The following is a 23,048-nucleotide window of genomic DNA, read 5'->3' on the forward strand; positions in this document are numbered from 1 at the left end:
GTTACGTTGCTCAAAGATACACAGAACCAAAATTTGAACCCACACGTTTACCCTCTCGACTAGCACTATCTGATAGAAATAAGAGCCACATAAGTAATTGAAAATGTTCCTAAACATTTTCTACGTTACAAAATAATTAGGCAAAAGTAATTTTAATAATAGTTTAAACATTTAATAATATTTAAAAATTTAATCTGATATATTAAAATACTATCATTTCAACACATAATCAATATAAAAATATTAATGAGATATGTTTACATTTTATTTTACTAAGTCTTCAAGATCTGGTGGCTAGTTTACATGTAAAACACTTGCTAACTTTTTCTCAGAAAACGATCTGTATTTAGAGTTCCTAAAATTTGCAGTTGAAAAAGTAGATCCTCACATTCAAGTTGTTCCAAACATACTTGTGTTTTCTAAGCACTGCATGGAGTAGCACTTTTTAAGCTTAAATGTAAACTGGTTAAAATTAAATAACATGATAACTCAGTTCCTTGGCTGCACTAGTCACATTTCAAGTGCCCAACAGCCACTCATGACTAGTGGCCACTGTGGGCTGTGCAGCCTCATCTGGTGTGAAGGCAGGTTGGGTGCGAGAGGCCCGGGGGAGGGATTTGGAGCAGACTGGGGAGTGGCTGTGGAAGGGAAAGGGTGGAGAGCTGAGGTGGCAGACCTGGGCCCACCTAAAAATGAGGCGGGATGACCAGTCACGAATCCCACCAAGTAGCACATGTCTGGCCCACTCACAAGAGGATCCCCTCCCATGGGCGCTATGTGGGTCTGGGCTTCTGCCCACCAAGAAAGTGATGGCCCTAAGACCCCTGGGTGGAGCAAACGGTGGCTCCTCTCAAAGCTTCTATCCCTTCCAGCACCACTATTGAAGGGGTCCTAGTGGGGGTGCCTGGATCTGGGCAGGCTCAAGCTGGGGATGGAATGATCTCCCTCTGCCCTCCCAGACCTGTGGGCAGCTGGAGGGCGTGGTCAGGAGTGTGGCCCTGGCTAAACAACTCTGGAGTCAAGTACACCTGAGTTCCAAACCCAGCTCAGCCAATTCTTTGCAGTGTGACCTCAGACAAGTCAAGTCCCCTCTCTGAGCTCTGGCTTCCACATCTAGAAAATGAAGACCAATAATGAAATGCTTGAGACTCTGATGATACCTACAGACTGCCCAGCTCATAGTAAGTGGTCAATTAACAACAGCTAGTCTTCCTAGATAATGTCCTTTTCCTGTTAAAAACAAGAAAGTAGACTGGAGAATGTTCGCGATCACTGGAAAGGAAACAGTCCAAAGTGAGCTGTAGACGGAGTGAGTTAATCTGGGTGTGTGAGGTCTCCCTCTTCAGGGCTCCCGCACTTCCCCTCTGTGACACAGACCTGGTGAACTGCTGGGAGCGGGGAGGGGGATATGCCACTCCCACAGGCCCTGGGTGCTGAAGCATGACGTAAGAATGGCCAAGAGCCACCTTCCAGAAATGGGGAGGGTGAGTCAAACTGAATCAGGTGAGGTCACCCTGGGTCCCTGCAGTTACTCAGAGTGACCCTGGTACATGTCTGGCAGGAGTGATGGGTGAACTGGGCTCCAGGAAAGCAGGTGGGGCAGGAAACCACCCAAGACAAGGAAACTGAAGGATGGAAACTCCTGGCAGGCAGAGCATGGCCTGAGAGGCAGCAGGCAGAGGCCGAAAGTGGCCTTGGTATGGGTATTTCTGAGGGTGAGGCAGCTCCAACTCCCTCTCCCAGTCAGCACCCCACTTGAGCCAGGAATACTGGTCCTGGAGCCCAGCCTTCCCCAGTTCAACTCTCCAGCCCCCAAACCTTTGCTCTGCTGGGTCCTCCCAAGTGCGGGAGCTGAGACAGCCCTGAGCCGGCCTCTGTGGTCTCTCTTGGCTCTTCACCTTGTCCTGCCAACATTTTCAACATTTCCTCCCTTGTCTGTCCCCCGCTACTGGGACTGGTGCCCCTGGAGGTAGGACAAGTGTGTCTTGCTCACTGCTATATGTCCCAGGCACAGCTCAGACCCCACTGAGTGCTTAGGAGATACTTGCTGGGGCAATAGACTCAAGACCTTGGTGGGTTCTCATCGCATTTCTAACGCTCGTTATGTGGCTGGGGGTCAGCCTCTCCGAGCCCTGTCTCCACATCTGTAAAGTAGGAAACATAATCCCCACGAAGAGCCTGGGAGAACCAGGTCAGAAAGTGGGGAGGATGAAGCGTCCAGCCAGCTCTAGGAAGTTTCTGATGGGTCACACTTCAGACACAGCTGTGAGCAAGTCACCCTACAGAAGAGGAAACTGAGGCACAAGGAAGCCACGCTAAAAGCCTGCCCTCCCTGCCCCACCCGCACCCCCATCCCCAGCCCTGGTTTCTCCCTCTGGGATCTCTGGTTAGATCACTCTCATTCAATTTCCCTGGGAGTTTCAATCCAGAGGTCCTGAAGCGTGCCATCCGGTCCCTGCTTTGGGAGATGGCCTTTCCCCATCATCTTCCTGTATGGGATGGGGCCTGGCTCCTGGCGGTAGGGAGGGTGCCAGAGACAGCACACATGGCTGCCTCTGGTGCTGGGTGCTGGGGTCACAAAGCCTGGGCTGTGTGTGTGCGTGTTCATCACTCCAAAAATATTCACTGGATCCTCACTACACCCCAAGACGGAGGCAATTCAGCCTAATGGTGAGATGCTGGGACCCTTCCTAAGTTTCAGTCTCCTACCTGAAAAAGAGGGCTCTGAGCATGACGCACGTCCAGTACTCAGCACAGGGCCCAGCTCATCATTAACACTTAAGATATAGCAAGTGTTTTTGTTTGTTTGTTTTTTAGACTGTCAGCCCTGTGACTGCACGAGGGACACTTGTTTTGGCCATTCTTACCCACAGCCTCTACCTTTAGTAGATGCCCAGGTAGGTGAATGAATGAGTGGAAGGAAGGAGAGAAGGAAGCGATGGAGGGAGGAGGAGGGGGAGAAGAGAGGAAGGAGAAGCTCCGTTCTGGGCTCTCCCAGTTTCCGTGCCCACTGCACCCTCCCTCTCCCACCCAGGAGCTGCCTCAAGGCTCCTATCACTGTGTGCTGCTGCATGTGGTCTAGGGAGGAGAGTTGAGCTGAGATGGGAGTGCTGGGTCTAAACCCTGTTGCCAGCTGACTGAACTTAGCCTCCTCAGTGTTCTCCTCTGTAAAATGAGGATGATCGTACCAACTACCTCACTGAATTGTAGGAAGGTCCAAAAGATGTCTGTGAATACACTGAATACGTTTGTACACTGAAGAGTGTTAGGGATTAACCTGGTGGAGTGATAGGCAGTGTGGGCTCTGGAACCAGACTTCCTACATTCAAATTCCTGCTCCACTGATTGCAAACCTTGGGCAAGATGCTTAACCTCTCTGGGCCTCAGTTTCCTTATCTGTAAAACAAGGAAAATTACGGTACTCACTTCAGAGTTGTGAGATTTAAATGAGATAATGTATGAGAAGCTCTTAGATCACTGGAGAGCGCATGGCAGGCACTCAATAAATGGTGGCCATGATAACAAAGCCTGCTCTCAGGAAGGATTCTGTGAATTATTTCTCACTAAAGTGTGAATGAGTAACAAGACTATGCCCCCTCTCTCAGAGGAATTTGAATCTTAACAGGAATTAAAGGAGTGAAATCCCATCTAATGATAGAATTTTTAAAAGTAAAGGAGGGGGCTTCCCTGGTGGCGCAGTGGTTAAGAATCCGCCTGCCAATGCAGGGGACACGGGTTCGAGCCCTGGTCTGGGAAGATCCCACATGCTGCGGAGCAACTAAGCCCGTGCGCCACAACTACTGAGCCTGCGCTCCAGAGCCTGTGAGCCACAACTCCTGAAGTCCGGGTGCCTAGAGCCCGTGCTCTGCAACAAGAGAAGCCACTGCAGTGAGAAGCCCACACACCGCAACGAAGAGTAGCCCCCGCTCACCGCAACTAGAGAAAGCCCGCGCGTAGCAACAAAGACCCAACACAGCCAAAAATAAATAAATAAAATAAATACATTAAAAAAAAAAAGTAAAGGAGGAATATAGTGGGTAGACAAGGGCCTTCCTAGGGTCCCTCACAAGCACGGTTGCTGCCTGCTGCACAAATACTGCCAGGTCCCAGAGGAGGACCACACACAGGGGAAGGGAGAACACAGTCTCAGTCCCCAAGGAACCTCCCCTCTGCTTGGAGAAACAGGAAGCAACTAGACCCCAGGACAGTGCATAACTTCAGCTAAATATGGAGTGCCTTTGGCAGCATGGTGGGCAACAGCCCAGGCCCAGCTATCAGAAAGGCTCCAGGAACCCTCTCGGGAACAACAGGAGCCAGGGCCAGAGGTGGGGATGGGCACCAGATGCGATGAGGACTGACCTGGGACCAGTGAGGAAGGGGCGGGGAGCCTCATCTTCCACATCTATGTTTTCTCTACTAGGACCTTAGTACCAGGCTGGCACCTGTAGTAGAAGGGCCATGCGTTCTGGAGTCAGACTGCCAGGGCTCAGTCCAGGCTCTACCTCTTTTCAACTGTGTGACATTTTGACCTCAGCGTGGAGGACACAGGTAGAGTTAGAAGCTGGCATCCATCTCCCATCTCTTCCGGTTCTTCTTTGGAGAAACATTCCTCCCGTCTTCCTTTTCAGCTCATTGGAACAGGTGAGGCTGCAGTCATGGGGCCTGTGACCAGACCCACCAATCAGCAATAAATCTTCCTGGGCAGGGCCTTTTATGTGTGGTCATGTGACCACCAACTGTCTAATTAGAGTAAATCCTGGGACCTGTGTCGCAATTGCTAAGAAGAGACCCTTTTCTACTGACCTGGAATTTGGGATGTTATGAACCTGGAGCCCCCGAAGACCACTCATGGCAGAGTGGAAGGATTCAGTGTTTATGACGTTTTTGAGCCTCCTTCAGTTTCCCAGAGCCAGTAAATTCTCTTCTTGGCATAAACCCGTTTGAGTCAGGCTTTCTGTCATTTGCATCAGAAAGAGTCTGAAATTTCCATGGTGAACTTTCTTAACCTCTCTATAAATTTCATTTTCCTCATCTACAAAAAGGGGATGATGGTAATAGCATTTCTCAGGAGAAAGGAAGGGTTGTTCTAGGATGATTAAAAGAATTGGTCAGGGTCCAACACTTCACATAGAGCCTGACATATGTTAGACATTCAAAAAGCATCAACTTTTAGGAGCTCTGTAAGTGTTTGTTAATGAATCTGGCCCCAGGAGGTGAACTGCAAGGGCATCTGGGAAAAAGCCTCTTCCTGTAACTCTGAGGGGTCCCAGGAATCTCTGGGGGTGGTGGTGGTGTGGGGGGCACTCTGCAGGGAGGACTGCCTTGTCCATGCAGATCACAGGTACCACCAAGAAAGACTCTAGTGGGGGTCATGATTAATTTTCCTAGCCCTCACGATCTAATCAAGCCCATTTTACAGGTGAAGGATGTGAGGCTCAGAGATCATGTCCAATCCAATGCTAAATCCAGCGCCCCTCTACTGGCTCAGTCCCTCCCTTGGAGCACGTCAGTGTGGTCCCATGGTGGGGCGAGGTCTCAATCCCAGCTAGGCTAAATTAAGTGGGTCCGTTGTTGTTAAATGAGGGCTTCCATTAGCAATTCTAGACAGTTTTGAAAGGGCAAAAAGGAGTTATAAACACTCTCTCCCTTCCTCCCTGAGGGCGGCTCTATCTTTAACCCGCAGTCTCCTGCACAGGGAACTTTCTGGAGAAGGCTCCAGGCGGTTTACCCCCCAGAGAGAGCCTGACGGCAGTTTTGCTAGAGGAAACCACGCAAGCCTCAAGGCTTGGCACTACCCTTCCTTCCGGACAGGCCAGGATGCCTGGAGGTGGGGGTGGGAACGGCACCTCCTACTTCCCTCCCGATAACCGCCAACCCCCGCCGGATCTTTCTCACGTCTGGGAATTGAGCTCACCTTGGGCTTTTCCCACGTAGCCTCCTTGAGCCTCAGTTTCCTCACCTGTAAAACGGCACCCACCTATTTCAGGGTCGTTTTGAGGGCATAACGGAGGGAAAAGTCCCAGGGTGTTCAGCGCAAGGATCGGCAAAAAGTCATGAGTGTTCGAACCTCGCCCCAAACAGAGAGAGGGAGGCACCTGTGTGCTGGCGAGGACAGAGAGGATTCGAACCCGGGTCTTTTGTGACTCCAAGCCGACCTTTACCTCCAGTAACGTCTGCCTCTTTTACTAGTGAGATCCTCCCCACCCCCTTCCCTAATACTTTTCCTCCTCAGCCTCCCCCCACTCCCCGCCTCCACCTGACAGCCCTTGGGGACCTCCCAGCCGCAGCCCCAAGGAGCCAGACCTCCCGGGCCTGAACTGCTGGTAAGAAAAACTGTTTCCTCCCCGGTCCATTCACCCAGCTCCATGTCTAGCCAGCCCCGCCAGAGGAAAAGGCCAGCGAGATGCTCCCCACCTCCACCCGCGACCGACTCCTGGACACAGCTCCACTGTAGCCAGGATGTCCATGAGAAGTGGGATCATGTGCCCGTGGGTCTTCCTGCCGGATGGGAAGCGAAACCTGTCACCCCCTCTAATGCCCCAGTGGGGTCTCACCCAGTCTGCCTCGGGTTGGTGCCTTCCGATGCGGAGGCGGGATCTCAACCTCCGTGGCCAATGAAAAGGCTCACGGGGGTGCTTTTAGTTGTCACGGCAACAGGGAACTGTATCTTGCTACCCCCATCCGGCGGAGCCCACTCTTCCAGGGACCAGCCAGGTCACAGTCTGCGGCCCCAGTCCTACCTTAGGTTGGGGGGGGCGGGTGTCAAAGTAGAGGGCCAGTTAGGGCCCAAACCCTTCACAAATGCTGACCGTGTAGGTGAGCCCCACGTGAACAGCACTGCTAAGAGAAGGCTGCCTGCAGAAGGAACACTACGTACGAGTAGCGTTCTGTTAGAAGGGACAAGGACACCCAATGTACTGTATTGGAGCGGCCGGAGCACTGCAGGGGCAGGGCACAGGGCAGGGCAAATTTAGGTAGAAATGAGTGGAGTAGGTGCTTAGCACGCAGTTTAAGGCTTCCAAGCCGAGACTCACCCAGGACAGGGTGGGGGACCAAGATGAGCAGCCACAGCCGAACTGTGGGTCTCACAGACCTTCAGGCAGGAAGAGAGAACCAAGGGTCACCGAGGCCACTACCTTGCCTCTGGGCGGCTTGCACTCCATCTTCAGTACAGTTACGTCCAGCCTTGGGCACTCATTAACCTCGTCCTCTACCCAGGAAAGAGAAAGGTGACCAGGTTCATTGTCCCCATTTTACAGATGAGAAAACTGATGCCTGCCTGGTAAAGTATCTCACCCTTGGGCCCTAGGGCCCGGCGTTGGGTCCAAGCAGGGCTCTCCAGGCCTTTAATTCCCTGGCGTGGTAGCTTGTCCAAGGAAGCCCCATGCCACTGTTCTGATGCTGTCCACCCTTGCTGATGATACAGGGATGCTGGGGCCACCTGAGCTCCATATTTAACAAGGCAGGTGAAATAGCACAGAGAACCCCGCCCCTGCCTCTGATGGCTCTGGGGGTGGGGGGTGCATTAAGTGCCTCCTTGGTCACTCTGAGAGTGAATGCAGCATCACTCCACACTCCCCTTCTCAAGAAGCCCACAGTCTAGCATGTAAATTGGTGAAGCCACCAGGGAAAATAGTACGGAGGTTCCTTAAAAAACTAAAAACAGGGCTTCCCTGGTGGTGCAGTGGTTAAGAATCCGCCTGCCAATGCAGGGGACACGGGTTCGAGCCCTGGCCCGGGAAGATCCCTCATGCCGCGGAGCAACTAAGTCTGTGCGCCACAACTACTGAGCCTGCGCTCTAGAGCCTGTGAGCCACAACTACTGAAGCCCGTGAGCCACAACTACTGAAGCCCGCGAGCCACAACTACTGAAGCCTGCGTGGCTAGAGCCCATGCTCCGCAACAAGAGAGGCCACCGCAATGAGAAGCCCGTGCACTGCAACGAAGAGTAGCCCCACTAGTCACAACTAGAGAAAGCCCGCACGCAGCAACGAACCCAACGCAGCCAAAAATAAATAAACAAAATAAGTAAATTTTAAAAAAGATCCTAAAAATAGAGTTACCATATGATCCAGCAGTCCCACTCCTGGACATATATCTGGAGAAAACTCTAATTTGAAAAGACACATGCACCCTAATGTTCACTGCAGCACTATTTACAATAGCCAAGACAAGGAAGCAACCTAAATGTCCATTGACAGATGAATGGATAAAGATGTGGTATATAGACACAATGGAATACTGCTCAGCCATTAAAAAGAATGAAATAATGCCATTTGCAGCAACATGGATGGACCTAGAGATTATCATACTAAGTGAAGTAAATCAGAAAGAGAAAGACAAATACCATATGATATCACTTATATGTGGAATCTAAAAAAAAAGATACAAGTGAACTTATTTACAAAACAAAAACAGACTCACAGACATAGAACTAACAAGCTTACAGTTACCAAAGGGGAAAGGGTGGGGAGGGATAAATTAGGAGTTTGGGATTAGCAGATACAAACTACTATATATAAAATAGATAAACAACAAGATCCTACTGTATAGCACAGGGAACTGTATTTAATATCCTGTAATAAACCATAATGGAAAAGAATATGTATATGTATGAATAACTGAATCACTTTGTTGTATACCAGAAACTAACACAACATTGTAAATCAACTATACTTCAATTAATACGAAAAAGAGGAAGAAGAAGCAGCCCACAGTCAAACAGAGAGACAGACCTTCAAGGACCGCACAAGTGTGAATAAATGCTGCAGGGACAACCTGGACAGAACACAGAGGCCTCACAAGAGAAGGGGTGCCTGAGCCTGCCCAGCAAAGCCAGGGGAGACCTCACAGAGGAGGCAGCCTTTCAGAGGTCACAAGACACGTAGGCCTTTGCCAGGCAGATGAGCAAGGGAAGGGAGTCCCAGGAAGAAGGAACAACATCTCCAAAGACCTAGAGGCCTGGGCGAGCCTGATGCATGGGGAAACCGCAAGTCAGGAGGACTGCGACAGGACCTAGGCTGTGGAGTGAATGCCCAGGACAGGACTGTGTGCCCTGCAGTTGGCTGTTTCAATACCCTTCTGAACCAGCAGGTACCCACATTTGTTTTTCTCCAAATGGTAGAGTCATAGACCCTCCAGAACCACTTCTGAAAATCCCACTTTGAGAAACACTGGATTAGAAGCTAACCACTGTCAACTACGGCTATACGCCAACAACGTGGATGAAATTCATGGTATCAGGTTGAGAGAAAGAGGCCAGGGACCAAAGAGTCATTCTATATGACCCACTTATATCAAGTTCAAAGGAGTCAGGATAGTGGTTACCTCTGGGGAGTGTGGAAGGTCTTAAGGAGGGTGTCCAGGGGACAGTAATAATATTGTGTTTCTTGATCTGAGTGTTGGTTTCACAGATGTGTTCTCTTTGTGAAAATTCATCCAGCTCTATACTTCAGCTTTGTATATTTTTCTGCACGTAGCTTCTACTTTAAAAAGAAAAAAGACTGCTTTCCATAAACATCAATGCAAAGGTAGATACCAAAATTTTGTGCTCACATAATCGGCTGTAAGCAAGGCATCCAGATGATATAGAATATGTTTATATTGATTTTTTTTAGATTATTCCAAAATGAAAACACAAACATTTTATTGTCTCATAGAGAGCTCTCAAGCTCCAGAGAACCCATCCATATACACACCCCCGGGGCCTGAAAAACCCCAGCTCAAGAGGAAGCATTACAATGCTCAGTCCTGGGCCTGGGAGATGGAAGATAAATGAGGGGCCTGGAGCCTCTTCCCGGGGGCAAAGGGAGGTGGTGTCCTCTTCCAATAGAATGTCTGGTGCTGGGAGGCTGAGGACCCCCAGGCAGAGGGGACTGTTTCCTCCAAAACCTCTGAAATGGCTGTGAGAGGCGGGTCTCCCTGGCTTGGCTATGAGCCCCCGGAAGGCAGGGGCTTCTTTCACTCTGTGTCCCTGGTGCCCAGACAGGGACCTGGCACACAGCAGGTCTCAGAGGACCTTTTTTGCCAGGGCATCTTTGCCGAACCCCACGTTGAGCGTGGAAGAGGGGGATCCATTGGGGAAGTTGTGGTTTCCAGTCACTGGCTGAGTTCCACACTGCAGGCTTGCAAACCATGGATGGGCAATGTTGCAGGAGGGATTCAAGGGTGGGGTTTGAGTTGTCCAATTCCCCCTGGAGGGGACAGCTGGATGCAGACAGGGCACTGAGCCTTGGCGACCATGAATATGGGCAGGAAATCCTAACCCTGCCTGCCCACCAGCCTTGCTGGAGTTGGTAACAGCCCAGCTCTGGGGGAGACAGACTGTTCCAGAACCCAGAAAGGGCTGCATCTGTGGGCAGGATGCTCAACATCCGCTCAACAGGTGTCTCCTCCTGTCCTCTGGGACATCCCTTCTCAGCCCTCCCCAGACTCAGCAACTCTTGCCCACTCTCAAGAACCAGCCTCCTTTCCCCGCTTTGCTGTCTCCCCTCAGCCAGCATTTCTTACACCACCTTTATGATTTCTGCCCTAACCTTGTGCTACCCAGAGTATTATTTACTTAATAGTTTTTCTTTAAAACAATGTTCAGTTGTTGTTATTGTCATTGTTGTTGTTTTAACTTGCCCTTGTTCTAAGCAATAATATTTGTGAAATCCTGGATTTGATGTGTCAGTTTCATTTTTTTCTAACACACATTAAATTTTAATTTAAAATACTTGTTTTTGTATCACCTAAAATTACCCTGTGTACCACCACAGTGGAAATGATTTTGTACAATGGTTCAGCCAGGATGGGTGGTTATTATTATAAATAATAATTATAGCCTCATGTTAGCAGCAAGTTGTATGCCTCTTCCATGCATCTGCATTTGCAGTCTCATTCAGTCTCTAAGTTCCTGCACTATGGACGTCATTGGCCCCATTTTACAGGTGAGGAAACTGAAGCTCAAAGAGTAGTAGTGGGCTTCCCTGGTGGCACAGTGGTTGAGAATCTGCTAATGCAGGGGACACAGGTTCGAGCCCTGGTCTGGGAAGATCCCACATGCCGCGGAACAACTAGGTCCGTGAGCCACAACTACTGAGCCTGCGCGTCTGGAGCCTGTGCTCTGCAACAAGAGAGGCCACAACTGTGGGAGGCCCGCGCACCGCAATGAAGAGTGGCCCCCGCTTGCCACAAGTAGAGAAAGCCCTCACACAGATACGAAGACCCAACACAGCCAAAAATAAAAAATAAATTAATTAAAAGAAGGCTCAACATTAAAAAAAAAAAAAAAAAAAGAGTAGTAGTGACTTGCTTAGGGTCACACAGCCAGTTAGGATTTTGGTCCTGATTCAAGGGTCTAGTGGCTCCTGACCTGGAGAAGGCAGGGAAGCAAGAGGCATTTTTCTGTCTCCAACCAGACCCACAAGAGCCACAGGATGGCAACTCATGGAGTAGAGAGTTTGGATTAGACATGATGAAGGACTTCCTGGCTAGAAATGTTTAGACACGAGAATGACTGAGCAAGGAAGGGTCTGGAATGCCCAACTTCCCAACTCCTCAAAACAAGGCTTGCCCAGCTGGGATCATGCCAGTGCTGCCTAGAGGCAGGAGGATGGACTGAATGACCTCTCCAGGCCTCATCCAGGCCCAGAGATTGGGTGCATGTTTCCCCAAAGCATCTATTAAACAAGGAAAGGCATGTGGAGGCTCCCACTTAAAGGAACTGGGAACACCTTGTCTTGGCCCTGCCTTGTGAGGGAGTGTCAGCAACAGCAGGTCAGGGTGGCAGGGCATTAGCTCGCCCCCTTCCCTTCCCACTGCTCTGGCAGCTCCCAGAACACATCTCCAAGGCTGGGAGTTGAAGGCCTGGCTGTTCTCAGAACCACCGGGGCTGCTTGGCCACCTGAGCCAGGGAACCCGCACTTCTTCAATCCTCTCTAGGGGATCCTTTTCAAAACTCCCTGATCTGAAAAGTTAGACACATACTAACTTAAGGTGTTGCCTCTCCAGGGGATGAATTGTATTATTTATTTTTGAAAGTCATAGTATTTATTTCTCAAAACAAAGAGGGTATTATTGTCCTTTCTTTTTTAAAAAAAAATTATTTATTTTATTTTTGGCTGCACTGGGTCCATCGCTGCACACAGGCTTTTCTCTAGCTGTGGTGCATGGACTTCTCATTGCAGTGGCTTCTCTTGTTGCGGAGCACGGGCTCTAGGGGTGTGGCCTTCAGTAGTTGTGGCACGTGGGCTCAGTAGTTGTGGCTCGCAGGCTCTAGAGCGCAGGCTCAGTAGTTGTGGCACACAGGTTTAGTTGCTCTGCAGCATGTGGGATCCTCCCGGAACAGGGATAGAACCCGTGTCCTCTGCATTGGCAGGCAGATTCTTAACCACTGAGCCACCAGAGAATCCCTATCTTCCTTTCTAATCAAATAGTATATGCCCAGTTGTTTAAAAATAGCAAATAATATAGAAAAAGTATAAAAATGAAGGTAAAATTACCCAAATTTCTTTTTTTTTTAATGACATGGGTTCATTTTTAAAAAATATTTATTTATTTAGCTATGCCAGGTCTTAGTTGTGGCATGCGGGCTTCTTAGTTGCGGCATGCATGTGGGATCTAGTTCCCCGACCAGGGATCGAACCCAGGCCCCCTGCATCAGGAGTGCGGAGTCTTACACACTGGACCACCAGGGAAGTCCCAAAATTACCCAAATTTCTATCATCTAGAAAACAGTGCTGTTGACAGTTTAGAGCACATCCTTCCAAAATTTTTTTTTCATGGTACAATACACATAACATAAAATTTATCATTTTAACCATTTTAAAGTACACACGAATCATAGTTTTATAAGGTCTCCTGAATATCGGACTAATAGTGCAACTTCAGAAACCTCCATGGGCCAGTGGGGAAGATGTTTTGGGGTAAGGGCCCTTCTGACATTGTTCAAATGGAAACATAGATGCAGCCAGCCACTGTGTTTGGTAAGGTTGGTCCTGTTAGGAAATTAAAGCCAAGAGTAACTCCATTTGGGTGTACAGAGGAAAGCAGGTCTGCCTCTTAACAGGGCCGCATGAGGAGAACTGAGGGACATGGTTTTGCTGAACTTCTACAAGAGAACAGCCTGAGACAAGGAGGGCGAATGCGTCTGTGATTAGCCACCAGGAGCCTCAGTCTAAGTTGTTTCTCTCTGCCCTGGCCTCTGGGGTGATCAGGAGCTGGGAACTTTGGAGGACAAGAAGGGCCAGGACATGGCAGCAGGTCGGGTACAGATAACCGACCCTGGGGAATAAGAGGCCCTTGGCAGGAAGGCGGCAGCCAGCAGACCAGGGAAGGGCAGCGTCAGCCTCCTCCACTAGCATGGCCAGGCCAAAGCTTCCTTCCTCCAGCCCTGCGGAGGGCAGGGGGCGGTGGGGGAGCCTCCAGTTCCCAAACAACGATTTCAGAGTGTGGTTGGGACGCTTTCAATCATGGAACCCCAGGCATTGATTTAGCAGATGCCATGTGTTGGCTTCAGAAGATCCCTGAACTTGAGGAGCTGAAACTACCTGGGCAGGGCTACCCCCTCACCCCTGTGTGTTAACTGCACCCCCTTCCAGATCAGGAGTGCTGGCTGTCTTTGTTGATATCCCACCACATTTACTGTGCGTCCTCACTCAGCCTTTCACACCCTCATTCCTGTTTTTTCCCTCTGTGCATCCCAACTGAGCTGTAAGATTCCTGAGGGCAGCTACTGGGGCTTCAGGGGTTTTCATAGCCTCCTGTTTTTGCCCAGTTCAGTGCCCCGCACAGAGCACAGGTTTAGGCGACATCCACATGGTGAGGCCTGTGTGAGAGGCCCTGGCAACAAGAGCAGTTGGGGTTCTGAAAGAGGCCGTTCTAAGGCCCTCCGGATGGTTTGGAAGGCATCCAGGAGGAGGTGAAGAATACCTAGGGTCTTGGAGGTAGCATACAGTTCAGCTAATGGAGACAGAGCAAGCAGAGGGGCATTCTGATGGGAGGACCTGCCAGGGCAGTGATGGGGTTGGGGCCAAGCCCCGGGAAGTCTCTCATGCAGTGACTCCCAGGCTGAGATGCCCTTGCTTACAGGCCTACACCTGTGTCTGCCAGGAGGCGAGGGTGAGATGCAGGGGCTCCAGTTACAGTCATGACCCGGGATGGTCTCGGGGGTGCCCCTTCTTCCAAGAAGCTGACTTTTGAGGAATTTGCCTAGCCACAGAAATCGTGGTGTGTTTACACTGGCCTCAGCTGTTGATTAAACCTCCATCGGTGCCACTACCAACCCAGGAAGAACGCTCTCTTCCTCACAGTGTGTCCCCCGCTCCTGTTTTTCATGTTTATGGGCATCAGGTGGTTTGCAGAGGGATCCACACCCAGACTGCGCACCCAATGAGGTCAACCGACAAAACGACAGCCGCCACCCTGAGGCCCCTCGTTCGGGGAGCTGCAGGCTTGGGTCACCATCACCCCGGGCACACCCCCTCCCCCCCGCCTTTACCCACCCCCAGTGCTTCTCTTCTGTCCCTGCTCCAGCCTCGCGCCTGCCCAAACTGTTGTTTATCAACACAGACCAGAACATTCCGCTGCCAGCAGAAACACACATGGCGATGGCGCTGCCATCCCACACCCTGCTGTCAACACACTCCCACGCGCTGTTGGCTGCTGTCAAAGCTGCGCTCACACACACATTCTCACCCCCTCCTGCCAACACAGCTGTTCCCCGCTGCTTGGAATCAGGCCCTCTGTCTCGCATATGTGTTCTCTGTGGGTTTTTCTCATGTGTACTCATAGCAGAGGCTCACACTTGTGGACCAGGCCAGCACACACTCTGCCCTCTGACCTGGGCTGTCAATCTCATCACTTGCAGCTGTGTGACCTTGGGCAATGGACTTAACCTCGCTGGACATCAGACACCTCATCTGTAGAATGGGGATAATAATTACCTTAAAGGCCTTTTCCCATAGGCTCAGGGGGTTGGGCGAGAGCACAGGCAACCAGGAAGTGCTCAGTCACTGGGAGCTCTGATGGCGGTGATGACGAGCGCTGTGTATCCTCGCTGGAATCTGGCCACTGGTTTTCCTTTCCCACGTCCGGCTGCTGGCCTCACCTTATGTTCACACCTTCCCGGCCATGTGACCTTGAGTGAGGCACATCACCTGTCCACTTCTCATGTCCTCGCTGGTGAAACGGGTTTAACAACTGCCTGGCCTGCCGTGAGGGGCACGGGGAACAGGTTACCATCGTGCTTTGGAAGCCCATCAGTGTGGTCACAGCTGCAGGGTGTTGTGGAAGAAAGGCATTTGAACGGGGCGACAGCCAAACTTGGGCTTTTTAGCCACTTTCCACCTCCTCTCATCTCCTCGGTCAACCCTTAAGCTGGAGTCAGTGTTTCCACTGGGGCTCTGTGGTGGGGCTGCAGTCCACCCAAGAGGCTGCCGGGGGGGCCTCGCTAAGCCGCCCCCCTCCCCCTCCCCTCCCCTCCCCCACTCCTTCCATCAGGCACAGCTGCTCTTCCCAGCAGGCCCAGTCTGCCGCGCTGAGCCCTCCAGCTTACTCATCTTCTCCTGCTCTCTCGCTTGCCCCCGGAGGCTGAGGGCCCCCGGCCCTCTCCCTGTGTTCCCTACCACCCTGTTGTCTTCTCCAGGACCCTTTCTGTCTTGTCTCTTCAACCTTGTCTTTCCTTCTCCTTGGCCAGCGAACCTGCTCTAGCCTTTTCTATTGTGGGAAACAGAGAGGTGGTTTTTTTAGAGGGATATAGAAAACAAATGTGATTAGAGAACCGAGGCGGACCTGGGCTGAGCAGGTGGGTGTGCGTTACAGAGAAGCAGCCTCTGCAGCGGGTGAAGCAGTAAGTCAGGCCCTGTGGGTGAGCTGGGCTTCGCCCCACGCTGTAGCAACGTACCTTCCTGCCCCTTGATGGAAACAGGTGAAACTGCTGGAGGGCAGATCCTGGCCTGGTTCATGCTCAGAGGTTATGGCTTCTCCTTTTGACTCTGAGAGAGTCCCAAGCTCCGGCTGCCACTGGGAGGCCACTGGAGATCTGTTGGCTCGGGGGAACCATGGTAACGGGGCTGCCTCTATCCTTCGGGGCACTGCACAAATGGAAACCCACATACCACATGTCTAGCTATCCAAAATGTACAAGTCAAACTAAGAAGCTGTCAAATAAAATGTTTTATTTTCCTACCTCCATATATAAACCTTCAGAATGACCTGGAAAGTCAAGTTGGAATTCAGAATTCTTGGACTCTTCAGAGTCCCTCCCCAAGAACACAGGGACATGAGAGAGCTGGGTTGGTGTGTGACAGCGTGTGCAATGGGGGCTCTAGGGCAGTTGGCTGATTTGGCATAAACATAAACTATGTTTCAATCTGATCAGTACCTTATGCTTTTAATTTCCTCCTAGGCTAGTGCAGCCAAAAGAGCTAAAAGGCAGTATGCACAGTGGTCATGAGCTTCATTCAAATCCCAGGGCTGTCAAAATCAAGCACTTAATCTTTTTGAGGTTCGATTTCCCCATCTGTAAAATGGGACTAATGATACCTCCCTGATAAAGTTATTGTGATTATCAAGAGTGATAATCCTTGTAAAGCCCTTAGCATGGGGCTTCCCTGGTGGCGCAGTGGTTGAGAGTCCGCCTGCCGATGCAGGGGACATGGGTTCGTGCCCTGGTCCAGGAAGATCCCACATGCCATGGAGCGGCTGGGCCCATGAGCCATGGCCACTGAGCCTGCGCATCTGGAGCCTGTGCTCCGCAATGGGAGAGGCCGCAACAGTGAGAGGCCCGTGTACCGCAAAAAAAAAAAAAAAAAAAAGCCCTTAGCACGGTCCTGGAACACAATAATTGCTCAATAAGCTGTGAGCTATTATTACTATTATAATTTCTCCACACGGGCAATGATAGCATCAGAGCAGGAAGTCACCTGCCTGCCTCTTCACTGCACACATGATGAAACAGGTCACTCAGCTAAGCAGAAGCTGATATGGAACTTGGGCTTCCAACTTTCCCACAGTCTTGGGTTTTTCCCTAGCTAAAAACGAAAAATGGCGGCCCAATAATGTGAATCCCCTTCATTCACTAAACTGCACACTTTTAAAATGGTTAATACAGCAAATTTTATGACGTGTTCATTTTACCACTGCGTTGGTTGGTTAGGGCTGCCATAACAGCCTACCACAAATTACCACAAACTGGGTGGCCAATTACAGAAATGTATTGTCTCACAGTTCTGGAGGCTAGAAGTCTAAAGGTATCGATAGCGTTGATTCCCCCTGAAGGCTGTGAAGAAGAATCTATTCCGTGCCTTGCTCCTAGCTTCTGATGGTTTGCTGGCAATCTTTGGCTTCCCTTGGCTTGTAGAAGCAGCACTCCAATCTCTGCCTTTATCTTCACATGGTGTTCTTCCTGTGTATATGTGGCTCTCTCCGTGTGCCCAAATTTCCCCTTTTTATAAGGACACCAGTCAGATTGGATAGAGTCCACCCTATTGACCTCATCTCAACTAAAGACATCTGCAATTACCCTATTCTTGAATAAGGTCACCTTCTGAGGTACTAAGGGTTAAGACTTCAACACAGGAGTTTTGTGGGGGACACAGTTCAGCCCACGACAACCACGATGAGAAAGTGCGGCTACCTTGTACTCAATACCAGATTATAGGCAGGGGAAAAACACCTTTGGTGACATATCAGGGCTATGCTCATAGTGAGTCTTCAAGATGTGTTTCTTGAGGGACTTCCCTGGTGGCGTACTGGATAAGATTCCGCACTCCCAGTGCAGGAAGCCCCGGGGTCCATCCCCGGTCAGGGAACTAGATCCCACATGCATGCCGCAGCTAGGAGCCCGTGTGCCACAACTAACACCCAGTGCAACCAAATAGATAAAAAAAAAAAAAAAAAAAATGATGTGTTTCTTGACTTGTGTTACATCTGATGCCAATAAGCTAAAAGGGCTGGACTCTCCCATTTTCCAAAATGAGTCCTCCTCTGGCCATGAACTAAAAGGATTTTTAACGACCAGTACTGTTTCCAGACAAGTACTTAATAAACTCTTTAAAAATAATTGGTTCTCTTTGGTTGGCTCAACTCTGCAATCCTGGACACCATCTTGTTTTTACTACTTCTATCCTCAGAGAGGAGGTGAAATTCAGCTAGAGCAGGCTGAATTCTGTATTGTCTTGTTTTGCATGTGAATAGCTTATTTTATTTAAATGTTTCCCTTTTTTTACGGAGAAGTTCTTCAAACAAATAGAAAAGTTGCAGAGCACAATAAACACCTACATACCCTCCACCTAGATGCAATGATTGTTAACCCTTTTGCCACATTTGCTTTATCTGTATCACGTTTTTTTGGTGAACCACTTGAAAAGAAGTTGCTGGCATCATGATGTTTCAGCTCCAAATATTTCAGCATGAGTTTCCTAGGAATAAGCTGTTCTATATAATCACACGGTGATTCTCAAACCTGAGAAAACCAGTCGTTCCACAATATCATCTCATACCCAGTCGGTACTCTAATTTGACCAGGCTGATTTTTCAAAACTTCTGAATCTAATGAATTCCAAATCTGTGAGGCTTAGGGTCTTGACAGTATGACCTGTGTAAGGGGAAATTTTGGAGCTGAAAATTAAACTAACATCTAGAATCCTTCAGGCCCCACACATTCATGTTTCTTTTTCTCGTTTCCTTTGGCTAGCAAGCTAGCTCTATGAAAGCTCCAATGCATGCTTGGGGTGGGGGCACTCCTGGAATTCCTTCTATTCTAAGACAGTGGCCTTTTGAGGAGTACCTGCAGGAAGACCTGTTTGGTCTGGGGACCTGCTACACTTGCCTGGGACCTCCCTGGGGGGAGTCGCCAAAGGGAGCTGGGTGGGGAGGGTAGCGCGACCCGACCTTGACCGGGGTGGAGACTCCCAGACTGAGCACCACCTCCTCCACTGCTGGCCAGGTGCCAGGGTGGCGTGCTTACCAGTGCTGCCATTGTCACAGGCTCTTTCTGGGGAGTTCCAGATGGCGGCCCAGAGGGTCATCCTGGCCTCCCAAAAGGCTGCCGCAAAGCAACACTGAAAGAAGAAAAAGAGGAAAATTCTTCAGTGAACTTCCCTGAGCTTGGGGGGGCACGGTCTTCTTTCTTTCACTTCTCTGCAAATCCAGGGCTCAGGATTAAGCCTTCAGTTTTAAAGCCTGCTTCATAACTAGGAACAGCATTAATCCATAGAACCGTGCAAATAAAAAGGGGGGTCAACAAAGATGGAGGGTGTGGGGGGAATATCTGGTTTGTGATTCAGAACTGCCTTCTCCTCCAGCCCCCAGGCTTGCTCCAGCTTGCCTGCAAGTTCCAGCCAATGTATTTCTGGATGGGATGGGAGCCAGGGGTCAGATAAAGTTCCAACATATTTTGCAGCAGGCCTGACACTTTGCCCAGTGCTCTGGGCCCATGAAAGCTGCCAGGATGGTGTGTTGGGAAAGCTAGGCCAGATGGAGCTGGTTTAAATGGGTTTGAGGGAGCAGGCAGACGACTAACTGGACAACTCAGCAACACCCAGCACGGTAACAACACCGAACCAACGTGGCTGCCTGGGCCACTGAAGGGCCTGCACGCTGTTCCCAGTAAGTCACAAGCAGCCACCACGCTAATCCCCACCCCTGCCCGCCGCATCTCTGGGACCAAGATCTGTACTTCCATCTTGTTATCTTTAGTAAAACAAGTAAACGCTTAACACAAAGCACCTGACATGCATTATCTAATTTAATCCTCACAACAGCTCAGTAAAGTAGGTACTGTTATTACCCCAGACAGACAGATAATAGCAAACACATGTAGATAACAGCTACACCTACGTGTATGGGGCCCACTTCTAAACACTTGCCACGTGTTACCTAGTTTACTAGGGAAACCGAGGCACAGGGGGGCAAAGCCAGTCGTCCAGGGTCACACGGCTGGCTGGAAGGTGTGGACCTGAAACCGCTGGAAACTAGGTGACTCCAGATGGAGGGTCCACCTTCACCACCCCGTGATTTTCCAGGTGGGGAACCTTTTCTGAGACAGGCAGGGGAAGAGAGACTGGGTTGAGATGCAAAACAAAGTGAAGGCGAAGGTCTGCACTCTTTTCCGCTTCCTGACAAGCATAATGAGAGGCACCCGTGGGAACAGAAACTCAGACATCTGACCCTGAGCCCTTTGCCACTCTTCCTTCCTCTCCCCTGGCCCAGTTGGTCTGAACTGTGTTGTTCCAGGCCTCGTGGGAGCCGCTGTGGGACAGACAGGGACAAGTGGGCAGGCTGCAGAAGGGCTTTTGCTCTCATCAAGCTGTATCTGATGCTTCTCGACTCCGAGGCACCCGGCGGGCAGTGAGAAGCTGCCCTGTGCACCTCCCACAGCCGAGGCTGACCGTCCCAAATCTGGAACTGAGCCGGCCAGGCCCCCCTGCATGAAGGCCAGGCTTCCCGCCACATTTTGGCTCTTCTGATAGCCCAAGGCCACCTGCAGTGATGTCACCTGGCAGGTCACGATGGGCTGCCTATTGTCAGTCCTGCTATGGCCATTGTCCTCACCAGCTCTGATTTCACCTGCCCGTGTGGACAAACTCATGCACGCAGAGGAGCTGCTGTCCCCTGTCCCAGCTGCCCGCACACACTCATGGCCTCTGGACTGAATGCTGAGGAAGAGGCGTCAGGCCTTGCTTTGGAGCACCTGGCTGCGTGCTCCGAGGCAGCCCCTCCAACACAAAGGAAGGATCAGAGAGGACTCTCAGAGGAGATGATGTCTAAGCAAGGTTCTAGATACATAATGAACTGTGACAATGTCTATATCCTGCTCCTCAGGGGTACTTAGGTTGATGTGTGCCATCTTGACATTTTCTTATGTTTACAGACATATCTATGCCTTTATCTATATACATGCTCTGACTCCTTTAATTAGAAAGGGACTGACTTCCTTTCTTCACTTCTCAAGGCATCAGGAACACTCTTCCACGTGGGTATATATTGATCTAATGGCTGCATAGTATCCACCATATGGCTGTACCATCATTTGCAACAGCAGTCCCCTACTGATGGACATTTAGGCTGTTCTCAGTGTTTTTGCTAATCAATCATCCACCCTTTCTTCCTTTCCATAAATATTTATTAATCTCTTACTATGTGCCAGGCACCTTGATCAGTGCTGGGTATATGGAGATGAAGAAAATGGATGTGGTGGACTTCCCCAGTGGTGCAGTGGTTAAGAATCTGCCTGCCAATGCAGGGGACACGGGTTCGAGCCCTGGTCCGGGAAGATCCCACATGCCGTGGGGCAACTAAGCCCATGTGCCACAACTACTGAGCCTGTGCTCTAGAGCCCACGTGCCACAACTACTGAGCCCACACGCCACATCCACTGAAGCCCCTGCACTCTAGAGCCTGTGCTCCACAACAAGAGAGCCACTGCAGTGAGAAGCCTGCGCACCACAACAAAGAGTAGCCCCCCTCGCCGCAACTAGAGAAAGCCCGCACGCAGCAACGAAGACCCAAGGCAACCAAAAGTAAATAAATTAATAAATTTTAAAAAATAAAAAAGAAAGAAAATGGACGTGGTCTCTCCCTCACAGACCTTTCAGCCCAGTGGAGAGATAAACTTCTAATCCCAAGACGCGGTAAGAGCTAAGGAGGGAAGAAACAGGTAGCTCTAGAGGGAATAACAGGGCCCCTGCTTCACTGGGCACTTGAGAAAGACCTCTCTGGGGTGGGTACATTTCAACGGAGATCTATATTAGAAGGAGCCAGTCATTTGAGGAGTGTAGGGAAGAGCATTCTGGGTGGAGGGAACAATGTGAGAAAGGGCAGAGCTGTATGTGTGTGTGGTATGTTTGGGGAAGTCTGAGATTCCTCCTAAGGCTACAGTGCAGGGGTGTAGTTGCGGTGAGGCTAGATAGGCTGGGTGAATTCATGAGAGAAAGACTTGAATACCAAGCCAACGAATTTGGACTTGATTCTCTAAGCAACAGAGCCACTCATGTCACTGAGTCTAGACACAGAATACTGAGGGCTCCTGCCTAGAAAGACCCAGGAGAATATTAATGTTCGAGAGGAAATCTCTGCTTCAAATGGAAGGTTCCTTTTCCTGCTTGCTACGAGTTCAAAGCCTGTCCTGAGCTTTAGGGCCAGGCATGTTACCTTATTGCTGAGTCCCCCTGAGAAATGTGGTCCAGAGAGATCAAGGGATTTGCCCAAGTGAAACAGCAAACCCATGCCAAAGGCAGAACCTAAGGCCCCAATTGCCTTCGGCTCCAGCCCTAAACCCCACCCTCTCTCACCTGTGCATTCTTTCTGGCAGCCACTCAAAAGCAGGAGGAGGATGAGAAAATGCATTTTAAAGAGAATTTGTGGAGCGCCCACGGGTGTCAAGCACTGTGCCTGGCCTGGGAGGTACAGGGCAGTAAGGCCAGCCTGGAGAATACTCACAGCCCCAGAGACCTGCATGAGTTCCCCATCATCTTCAATCTAGAAATTCTCCCTGCGCCACCCCCTCCCGCCCCGAAAAGTTGTTGAAAAATCACGCGTAACAAAGTGGCCAGGAGTTTCCTGCCTTGCTAAACTGGCTTACTCAATTTCCCTCATTTGTCCGCTCGGACCAGACGGAGCAAAGGGCAGCCATCAAAGGTGTCTGGGACGAAGCGCCGGCACCTGCCCGGTGAATGGGCCGCTGGGGCTGGCGGTGGTCTGGGCCGGTGGACGGGGAGGGACTGGGCCGGTGGACGGGGAGGGACAAGACCGGGGTCAGCCCGGTGCGCTGGGTGTGCAGTGTGCGCCACGTGCGGGAGGGCGCGAGCTGCAGCGGCCTGATGAGGCAATCGCCGGCAACGTGCGGCTGGGCCCGTGCGGGGCGGGGGCTGGGGCGGAGGGGAGGGCGCTGGCGGGAGCCGCCGGCAGCACCTAACCCCCTCCCGGCTCCCTGCTCTCTCAGCCACCTGTGCTGGGCTCCAGGGGGTGGGGGGAGCCGCGCTGGAAGCTCTCTACGCCGCGTTCTGAGCGCACGCGTGGGCATGCGCGGGCGCACGGCCCGGGCAGGCTTGCTCGAATTCCCC

General features: G+C 50.7%; 1 long non-coding RNA gene across 1 annotated transcript in view; it reads right to left on the bottom strand.

Annotated features, from left to right (window-relative positions):
* LOC125961112 (uncharacterized) overlaps positions 1-23,048 on the bottom strand; it is a 72,649-nt gene that overhangs the window by 42,737 nt on the left and 6,864 nt on the right. Inside the window, exons 2-4 of the long non-coding RNA XR_007471429.1 lie at positions 18,953-19,046; positions 15,887-16,076; positions 14,928-15,192 (exon numbers count right to left, since the gene is read on the bottom strand). This is a non-coding gene — a long non-coding RNA (uncharacterized LOC125961112). The remainder of the gene's footprint in view (positions 1-14,927; positions 15,193-15,886; positions 16,077-18,952; positions 19,047-23,048) is intronic.

Source organism: Orcinus orca, chromosome 14, assembly GCF_937001465.1.
Source record: "Orcinus orca chromosome 14, mOrcOrc1.1, whole genome shotgun sequence".
NCBI lineage: Eukaryota > Metazoa > Chordata > Mammalia > Artiodactyla > Delphinidae > Orcinus > Orcinus orca.